This window comes from Lactuca virosa, chromosome 2 (genome assembly GCF_052849685.1).
Source record: "Lactuca virosa cultivar CGN04683 chromosome 2, Lactuca_virosa_CGN04683_v6, whole genome shotgun sequence".
NCBI classification, from domain to species: Eukaryota; Viridiplantae; Streptophyta; class Magnoliopsida; order Asterales; family Asteraceae; genus Lactuca; species Lactuca virosa.
Genome location: NC_136427.1, coordinates 170,886,243 through 170,898,127, shown reverse-complemented (window position 1 = coordinate 170,898,127; position 11,885 = coordinate 170,886,243).

The following is an 11,885-nucleotide window of genomic DNA, read 5'->3' as shown; positions in this document are numbered from 1 at the left end:
ATCTATAGGGTACTAGGTCCATTGCTGCCAATGTTCACCTATAGGGCACTATGTCCATACTGCCAATGTTCCTCTATATCAACTTTCATCCCTCATCATCCATCTACCCATGTTTTACCCAACATATTTTGTAGATATAAAATACATATACAGTTTAAATCACATAAAACTTGTATAAAATCGTTCATCCAGCATATATAGCAATTATACAGATAATATGCACACATAGCACGTAGTTTATATAAAATACTTCATATCTATGTGTAAGATGAAAGGGACCATGCACTCACCTGGTAAGGTGGTGAGTTGGCACTCGGACAGCACTTCGTTACTCTTAAAATAATTATCCCTTGACGAAACCTAGTATCATTACCACTAGAGTTTAGTCTAACGTTTGACGAGACTAATTAATAGTCTAGCTATTATTACTATTATATAAGCGTTAAACAATACTTATATAACCCATAATAATAGCCCAAATACTCCTTATAAGGTCCTAATAACATTATTATATTGAAACATAAGTTATACTAAAGATAGGGTAAGCGTAGCTCACTTACAACGAGTTTTCTCGAAAACCGGGCTTCGCTGGAGCAGTGTTCCTGAGCCGAAAGGCTCTTTTCTCGGGACTACGGGAGCCTCGGGCTTCCTTCGGGTGCTAGGGGGTTTACCTAGACTTTAGGGGGCTTAAGGGGAGCTAGAGAGAAGTTCTAGAGAGAGAGAGAAGTTGGAAGGTGTGAGGAATTGGTTTCACCCGACACCTCTATTTATAGGGGGCTGGAGTTCAATTCACGTCGTGAACCATAAATTCACGTCGTGACCAGCTGGAGACACCCATGCACAGCCTGGTGCTGACACGTGGCATCGCGCACAGGGTGGAAATCAGCCGATTTTCAAAAATTCATAACTTTCGTATACGAACTCCGTTCTCGACGTTCTTTATATCCACACGTAGTTAAAAATAAGATCTAAAACTTTCTTTTTGACTCCGTCGGCTAATTCTTGACCGATCTTAAATTTAACACTAGGAGGAGATTAGACTGTTAAGTGACCATGAAGAATTCGTAACTCCTTCAAACGGACTCCGTTTTCGCCTGTCTTTTTATCGTTGAGTTCCTAGTAATGAGATCTTCAACTCTCATTTAGGTCGCGTAGGCCAAAAACCGCTCGAACTAAAATTCGAGTTTCGGGTCGTGCACTACTAGGCCAAATATTAGAAAATTTATAACTTCCTCATACGAAGTCAGATTTGGGCGTTCTTTTTTTGTATGTTCTCGGTTTAACGTATACTACAACTTTTGTTTAGATTACTAAGGCTAAAAAGTCCTCTATAGTAAATTCACTATTTACGTCTCCCGGTGCCGTGCCGATTTTGCCGTAAAACTTCGACGGGTCATAACCTCATCGTTATAACTCGGATTTCGGCGTTCTTTATATGTACGGAACCCTTGAGACATATTCTACAAGTTGGTTAAGATTATTTATTCTAAATAATCTTTTGTCAAAAAGTCGTTTTCGACCCCTATTATCTCTAAATTGAAAAGCCCGGATCTACGGGCGTTACAATTATCTCCCCCTTAGGATGATTACGTCCCGGAATCATCAACGAAACAAGGCAGTATAATGACTCCGTATGTTATCTCTTCATCCTAGGTAATAATCGTAACTTCCTTGTTTCTTCGAATAAGTATCTAACTCTTGGACTTCATGACTGCAGGCGGTGCCCGATCTTGGACCCGCTCTCTATCTCATGTTAGACTTCCATTCATGATCTTCATGTCACAATATCGATCTTTATTGGAGACTCCTTTAACAAATTTGAGATAAGTTTCTTCCTTCGATTATCATAATAGACCGAGGGGTCATGTTCTGATGACCTCTCATCGTATGATGCATTGCTTGGACTCAGGTCTTTTAGAGTCAAATTCCAGAATAGACTATACCTTCCTTCATGTTCTAATCACATCTTAAAAGGTAGCATTTCTAGCTACAAGCAACCGTCGCGATACCTCTACTGATCGCTTTGATTAATTCTTCCGGCTTAAGTCAGGTGCTACATCGAACTTGGTTCTCGGAACCATGTAACAGACTCGTCGTAGTCGGACTCAATTTGGTATGACCACTAGGGTCGGAATAACAACAATATTCTTAGTCATTACCGAAACAATGGTAACGACATACTTGAATAAAATGGTACCAGTTACTAGCTTCTTGGTAACCTTGTGACTTTCCCTGATCCAAGTGTGAGTCATGTGCTTCTGGTAGTATAGGCCTCTACTACCATTCACACCTACTCATACTCGTCCCAAGTATTTCTCGTAGCTTTCCAAGTTACTATCACAAAAATAATTTTAACACATAAAATGTGTCCAATCAATCATAAAATTTTCCCTAGACTCTACTAGGACTTCTTCCATGCGTATCTTCAATCATCAATTCTACTTCAACTCGGTTGGTGATGGAAATGTCAGACGATGGGATAACTTCATGGATTATACCAAAAATCTTTCTTTCTGCAAATCGAAAGTTTACTTCTCCCGTACTAGACGTATTATTTATTAGATGCATTCTAAAGGCAAGATATCACTCTTATGATATCTTCCGATAAGTACCATTCAGTATCGTAAGCCTTCTCATTTCCTCCATTTACTCAATTCACTACAAGTCTTCACCATGATGTTCTGTACACCAAAGCAATCGTTTGGTGTATTGAGACGAGAATAAAGATAGAGGAAGGTTTAGACGCGTATTCCTCCTTATTACCTCGAAAAATTATATGCCAGTTCTAATATCGTAATTAAACGTTTAGAAATCTGATCACATAAAATTTCCAGATCCGGTCGGCAACAGACCATAGATCCGATCAAACGATAGCATAAAGCATCACAAATTATTAAGCACATAAAAGCATCTTAGGCATCTTCCCTAATTAAGCTACTGCTTATGTCTATTCAGGCGTACTTCCTAAAATATATTAGACACACTCCTCACAATCATCACTTCGCATTCAAAGTTTAAGTATAGAAATAAATCCTTATTCCTAGTTCGCTTAAACTAATGCTCTGATACCAACTGTGACATCCCCATTTTCAAGGCCAGAAAAGACCGATTTTTTTTATGCTTTATAAAAATCAGAGTACCTCTTTTAATAAAAATGTTGCGGAATTTGTTCCCAGTAAAACATGATAAATACGTTATCAAAGCATTTCCGAAGAAAAGTATTTTTATTCATTTTAAAACATTTGGGATGTCATCGTCAATACAGAAACATAAGCATAAACAGAACTTACATTCATTATCACTAGTGATTTATGTCTCCTTAATCTCTCAGTGTAATGTGACTTCATATCAACACCTGTGATATAAATAAACTGAGTGGGTCAGGTTGGGAAACCTGGTGAGTACATAGGGTTTTCAACCCACAATAATATAATTATTATGTTTAATCATCAAACAGTTAACCTAATTACCCATCCCCATTATCTTCTTTACTCTTAAGGATCTACCCTAAGAATCAGCTATTTCTCATTCATTCATTCCTAAGGATTATCCTAAGGAATAAGTACGAAGTCCATCGTTGTCAATGACACAGTTGTCAAGCACAGCTGCTAGTTCTATCACTTAGGCATAGCTGCCAGAATTTTGACATTCTATACGAGGCGCAGCTGTCGATATTGTTCTTTAGGCGCAGCTGCCAGGGTTATGATGTTCTCTATTAGGCGCAACTGCCGATACTATCCTTAGAGCGCAGCTGCTAGGATGTTTAGAGTACATCGTAGATCAAAAACATCTACAGGTTATGGCGCACCTGCCAATGCCCATCTATAGGGTACTAGGTCCATTGCTGCCAATGTTCACCTATAGGGCACGATGTCCATACTGCCAATGTTCCTCTATATCAACTTTCATCCCTCATCATCCATCTACCCATGTTTTACCCAACATATTTTGTAGATATAAAATACATATACAGTTTAAATCACATAAAACTTGTATAAAATCGTTCATCCAGCATAGATAGCAATTATACAGATAATATGCACACATAGCACGTAGTTTATATAAAATACTTCATATCTATGTGTAAGATGAAAGGGACCATGCACTCACCTGGTAAGGTGGTGAGTTGGCACTCGGACAGCACTTCGTTACTCTTAAAATAATTATCCCTTGACGAAACCTAGTATCATTACCACTAGAGTTTAGTCTAACGTTTGACGAGACTAATTAATAGTCTAGCTATTATTACTATTATATAAGCGTTAAACAATACTTATATAACCCATAATAATAGCCCAAATACTCCTTATAAGGTCCTAATAACATTATTATATTGAAACATAAGTTATACTAAAGATAGGTAAGCGTAGCTCACTTACAACGAGTTTTCTCGAAAACCGGGCTTCGCTGGAGCAGTGTTCCCGAGCCGAAAGGCTCTTTTCTCGGGACTACGGGAGCCTCGGGCTTCCTTCGGGTGCTAGGGGGTTTACCTAGACTTTAGGGGGCTTAAGGGGAGCTAGAGAGAAGTTCTAGAGAGAGAGAGAGAAGTTGGAAGGTGTGAGGAATTGGTTTCACCCGACACCTCTATTTATAGGGGGCTGGAGTTCAATTCACGTCGTGAACCATAAATTCACGTCGTGACCAGCTGGAGACACCCATGCACAGCCTGGTGCTGACACGTGGCATCGCGCACAGGGTGGAAATCAGCCGATTTTCAAAAATTCATAACTTTCGTATACGAACTCCGTTCTCGACGTTCTTTATATCCACACATAGTTAAAAATAAGATCTAAAACTTTCTTTTTGACTCTGTCGGCTAATTCTTGACCGATCTTAAATTTAACACTAGGAGGAGATTAGACTGTTAAGTGACCATGAAGAATTCGTAACTCCTTCAAACGGACTCCGTTTTCGCCTGTCTTTTTATCGTTGAGTTCCTAGTAATGAGATCTTCAACTCTCATTTACGTCGTGTAGGCCAAAAACCGCTCGAACTAAAATTCGAGTTTCGGGTCGTGCACTACTAGGCCAAATATTAGAAAATTTATAACTTCCTCATACGAAGTCAGATTTGGGCGTTCTTTTTTTGTATGTTCTCGGTTTAACGTATACTCCAACTTTTGTTTATATTATTAAGGCTAAAAATTCCTCTATCGTAAATTCACTATTTACGTCTCCCGGTGCCGTGCCGGTTTTGCCGTAAAACTTCGACGGGTCATAACCTCTTCGTTATAACTCGGATTTCGGCGTTCTTTATATGTACGGAACCCTTGAGACATATTCTATACCTTGGTTAAGATTATTTATTCTAAATAATCTTTTGTCTAAAAGTCATTTTCGACCCCTATTATCTCTAAATTGACTAGCCCGGATCTACGGGCGTTACATTACACTACGGGGCAAATTCATAGCAAAGGCTACAAACACAAATTTTTTGGTGAATTCGTCGCCAAATGCGACAAAGTCTATCTCCGGCTAAACACCCAATTTTTAACGGAACGAACATTGAAATTCGACCTAACTTTCATATAACGTATTATTATTTTAATAATAATGTTTGCTTCGATAATCTGAATTTTTATAATTCAAATTAAATATTTTATACATCCATTATACCCTATTTTCTTTATAAAAACCCCGCCATTTTATAAAAAATGATAGGATTTATAAAAGTTTGACTTTTATTTATATAAAAATCACTAGTTAATTAGGATGTACTCTTGTCTTAATTAGCCAACTACTAACCCTAAAGTAGACCACCTTTAAGTCCCATCCATGTTCCCCCTCATCACCCCTCACAACTCACTCTACCCACCCTCTTTCCCTTTCTCTCTTTAAGTTACCGCCACAAGGCCATTTCCCTTCACTATTTCTTCATCTTTTGTTCTTCTTCTCCAAGAAAGGCTCTCAACGTCCAACCCTAATTTCTCCCAAGTTGATTCTTGACGTTTTAGTAAGTACTTCCTTCATGATCTAGTGATTCTACACACATATATTCTAGTTTCAATCCATTTACACACATTATCATATGTAATTATTCATAGGATCTTCAATTCTTCAAAGTGTTCTAAACTTGAAACTTTCCATCTACAACCTTCCATTCATCAAGAAAAAACACATTAGGTGAGTTCATACCCCTTCATTTTCGAGTTTTTCCAAGTTTTAGGGGAATACAAGTAACCTTGTATAATAACACAATTTGTTATACATGCTTCTTCTTTAAGTTGTGTAAAAATATTATATTCATGAAAAGATGTTATTACTTAGTTATTTGAACATTTACATGTGGTATGTTTGTTTAGAAATGCAAAACTATGAAAACTAGGGTTTTTATGAACATAATATGACTTTTCTAGCAAAAATGGTTATAACCAAGTCAATACACCATTTTTGTGGGATGTAAACCAAAATATGTTATTTGGAACATATGTCTTGAAACTAGTCAAAATACCAAAGATTTAGTTTTTCAAAAAGAAAACTTAAAAATCTATCTTTTTATGTAAATGTGAGTTTTCTACGACCCTTTTATGTTTTACAAGTTTTGGAGGAGAATACATATTAAACAAATCCTATTTGGATGATTTAAAGGCTTTGCAAACTAAAAATACAAGTTATGTCACTAAAACATATCTAAGCATAAATATCAGCCTTTTACATAAACGTTGTGGTCTGTTCACGGACTGTTTTACCCTTCTTAAACTTAATATATTTCAAAACTGTACAATATGCAAATAGTTCAGGTCTATAACTTTTTAAGGACTACTTGCACGCATTCATACGATTTTTCTATGATTTATGGTGATTTTAAAAAAATTGTCTGTCATTTCAGAACATTTTCGGACAAGTCTGTGAAAATGAACATTTTCACTCTGGTTAGCAACCAATTAAGGCCAGGGTAAAAATTATTGACAAAGTAGACTCATTTTCTAAGCTCTGAGGGTTTACGGCTCCAAATTTCGACTTACAATGATTTTTCTATAATTTTTCTATATACATGGAAACAACAAAACATTTATATTAAACTATAATAGGTATAGTTTATGGGTCATTGACACTATTTTACCGTTTTTGGATACAATAAAAATAATTATTTAAAGGTATAATTATTTTACACTATGTATTTACTTTGGAAAGACAATATTTCCACTTACAAAAAGGGTTTTCATTACACTATACGTAACCAGTTAATACAATTTTATGAGACATAGTCTTCACTGTACCTACCAGAGTACCTACAAAAGTCTTGTATTATAACCAGAATCTCCCATAAGAGAGTGTGATACTTATGTTTAGATCTATACGGGACTAACAATCCCGCACCTAAGCTGCTTGCAACAGCTAGACCAGCAGGTGTGGGGTGACAAATGTCATAACATTCTGACGCCTGAAGAACGTCGTAACATGCCATCTATGTCTTTAGCACAGTTATAATAACTCACATTTGGTATTAAACATACATTTAGTTGATGTGGCTAACATACATTCATATGGTATTATATAAGAATAAAACTACATATTACTATTCTAAGTATAGAAATACTTATACATTTCCGTCATAGGGTTTCTAAGACTACAACTGATTTTCAAGATCAACGATACATTTAGAACGGGGAAGTATACATTCAAATGGTTTTATATAGATTAAAACTACATATTACTATTTTAAGTATAGAAATACTTATACATTTCGGTCTTATATTTTCTAAGACTACCTCTCATTTTTAAGGAAAATATTGGATTTTCTGGAAACGAACACTATCATTTTACAAGGAAAGGCTTACAATTCTTCATACAAACTCTTAAGAACTCACCGACTTATTTGGTGACACTTTTTCAAACTACTTGTATTCTCAGGGAATCGTTAAGTAAGATAATTACAAAGTTGTGATGATCGACGTTACTCATTTTGTCGTAATGTAATTGGAATTGAAACAAACAACATTCAGATACAATGTAATTTTCCCAATTATAATTATGATGGTTGTGTTCCTTTAATCACTGTTATTCATTATGTTATGATACAATACATGAAAGTCATCCACTCCAAACGTTTCCGCCATCCTGGTTTGGGGGTGTGGGAGATTGGTATCAGAGCATTGTTTATAGTGAAGTTAGTATATCAAACCATGTAAGATATACAATTATAAATACAATGGGGCTAAAACACTCTGACTAAAAAGTATACTTTTAAAATATAATGATATTTTAGTAAAGTATAAGTACATACCTACATACTAGACATGTGTCATAGCAAGAACCATATAAAGGTATTAAAATGAGTTGAACACTACAGGTAGGCCTAGGTATTATGTAATCAGATCTTGGAAAAATATAGCCTGATCAACTATATTTATTCGAGATGTGACTAACATGTGTTTGGGAATAGTCGTGGTGAACAACGAGCCTAAAACTTACCAGCAACCCATACAAAGAAACTTTAGAATCAAACATAAAGTTTGAGTATTTTATTATACTATAAGACGATACACCAAGATTCTTTATGTATCTCTTATACCTCTATTCTCGCTCTGACAACATGGACGGGTTTCGCCACAAAGACCCTACTACCCTACCACGACAGCCAACGGATGGATCGAGGAGGTGCCAGAAGAGGTTCATGAGGTGGATCCAGAAGAGGATCCTGAAGAGTACCAAGAGATGGATTAAGAGGAGGAGGATTTTGAGGAGGGATCAGACGAGGAGACAGGTGCTAAGGAGATCGTTAATGAACCTTACCCTATCAGGAGCAGGCATAAGACCCTTTCACCTCCCTCCTTCCAAGATGCGCCCCTACAATGGGCAACCCAGCTGCATGCATGGGCTAGAGAAGACGGCTGACGATCTACATTCGGCATGCACCCACTACACCATGCTCCAGGCCCCAACACCCCTAAAGATCGAACACTACCTCTGATTTTACCACGAATGGCCTGCTTGGACACTCGGGTTCAGGAACGAAGATCAGTGGCGAAGCCCGAAACGCGACATTGCGAATTCGACACATCCACGAGGAACAAGAACACCATACGGATGCCATGATGAACCTACTGTTGGATTAGATGTCTAAGCCCATAACTATTATTGGTATGTACTTGACCCGAGAGTAGCATGGTCCATTTGGGTTGCATATCATCAGGACAATTTGTTACGATGGACTCTTGAGAGAAGGTTATATATGATTTATTAATATATTATAAGTACTAATATATTAATATGAAATCTTATGCTTTTAATTAGTATTGATCACGAATTAATTTAGAATTGATTTAGTGATCAAAAAGAGACTAATTAAATCTATGGGGACTAATTATGTTAATTAGTTATATTTATGTGTGTTGGGCTTATGATCCATGTTGGACCAAGTTTATGTATGGATACATAAAGAGTTGGGCCACATGAACCATGGATCATAAGACCCATGAGTATGGATTTGGGTTATATCCATGACCCTAGAAATCCCACATATAAATACATACTTCATTGCCCAAAATCGTGACTTGTGTATTCTTGGAGTTCATGGTGGTTTTGGGTGCATGGAGATTCTCTCTCAAGTTCCTCCTTTGTCCATGATGTGTTGTGATTCCACTTGAGGCTTCCACACTATTGGGACTAAGCTCCTAAGGCTAGATAAATCAAGACTTCAATCTCCACCATAAGGTATGTCATCCTAACTAGATTCTTGTGTGGTGTATAACAATTGTATGCTAGTTATAGGTTTAATACCTTGGAAACACCATTGCATGTATAATTAGTGAAAACATAGATCCAAGGTATTTAGGGTTGCATGAACACCCCAGGAGTGTTAGAATGCTCAAAACCCATCACCTATAAGCAGAGCAGGGGAACATTACAGACCGCCTATACTCCTTCGAGGAGGAGATGACCACCATAAGAGAAAAAAATCCTTGCAACTGAAGCTAGGGCAGTCACAGCAAAACATAGAGCGGAGGAGGCCATTCGTGAGAATATGTGAGGTGGCGGGGCACCTTGTGCGTAATTTTGGCATATGATAGAGAAGTATAACCTAGTGAGTTTGTGATTACACTAATCACATCTTGTGTTAGGCTTATTGTATTTCCTTACGTCTAGTTGTAATGAAACAAAATCTATGTATGCCTATCAAGAAGATTGAATCTCAAATAAATGGAATCTCACCAAGAAGAATTCTGAGATATGCGGCTTACATCAACCACTTCAATGATCTGGCTGTCTTGTGCCTAGGAATGATTACTCGTGAGTACAAAAGGATGGAGAGATACATCTGGGATCTTACACCATAAATCCAAGGGATGGTCATTTCTTCTCGACCAATCACCCTTGACAGCGCAAAGCGCATCGCTCATCAGTTAACTGACCAAGGCATCCGCCAGTAAAACCATGGTTCAGAAAGCCGACCCCTCAAAGGAAAGGAACAACAAGAGGGAATTCTAGAATAAAAAGAAAGAAAAACCCCAACAAGGCCCCCAGAAGAAGCAGGGAACGGTGGCATTCCTCGCCACTACCAACCCTACAGCCATCAACCAACCAAAACAATACGCCAGAAATCTTCCAAAAGGCAACAAATGCCCTTAACATCACTTTGGTGCATGTAGGGAGATGTACTGCTTCAACTGTAAACAAAAGGGGGCACATTGAAAAAACTTATAAGACCCCAACCCAAGGTGACAATCAGACATCAAACTCAGGGGTGACCCGTGCCTGTTATAGATGTGGCAAAACTAGACATTACAAGAGGGATTATCTGTTGGATTAGGTGTCTAAGTTCATAACTATTTCTGGGATGTACTTGACCTAGTTGGCATGGTCCATTTTGGGTTGCATGGCATTGCAACACTTGGATAGACTAAATGAGAGAAAGGACACTTAAGGTTTATTAATATATTATAAGTTCTAATATATTAATAATATTATTTAATTAGTATTGATCAAGAATTAATTTAGAATTAATTTGGTGATCAAAATGAGACTAATTAAATATATGGGGTTGATTGTGTAAATCATTCATTCTTTTATAGTGGGCTAATGATCCATGATTTATTGAATTAGGCTAAAACCCATAAGGTGCTCCATGGATAGTCCATGGAGGTTATAAACCCATGGATCATGGAATATGAAAAGCCATGTCAATTAGGATTTACATGATGTAACACTACTTGTGACAAAACTATAAAAGGACCCCATGGCTAGCAACGTCGACACGACTATGTGTAGAACAAGAGGGCTAGCCGATTTTGAGTGATAGTGTACTTCTCTCAAAGTTATTCCAAGAGTTGTGGTGTTGTGTGAAACATTTGAGGCATCACACTTGAGGTGCTAGGCTCACAAGGTTCTCAAGGAATCCAAGCAACAAGAAAGGTATGTTCTTTTACTAGCTTTTATGTTTCAAAGTTCCCCATGCCATGCTAGTTAGGTTAAGAACCTTGGAAAATCAAATTTGCATGTATCTTAGTAAAACATATATCCAAGGTTTCTAGGGTTGCATGTACACCTTAGGAGTGTTAGAATGCTCAAAACCCTTAAGTAGTATCAGAGCCTAGGCTTGTTTTCTTGATACTTGATGCAAATTGTTGAAAAAACTCAAGATTTCTACATTCTGCTGAGTGAACTCGCCGAGTCCATGGGGGGACTCGCCGAGTCCATGTGCTATTTCATCCTACTCATCGAGTAGGTTCTTGAACTCGACGAGTAGGAGGCCCAGAATGCAGATTTTCAAGTTTTGCTGCTGGAAATGGACTAGAAACATTACCCTAAACTGTTTTGGTCTTATAAAACTTGTTTTAGATAGTGTAATAGTTATGATAATCCATTTACAATGGCTATTATCAAAATTTCAAGTTTTATATATGTTTTTATGATTCTTGAATTTGTTGATATGAATGTTCATGA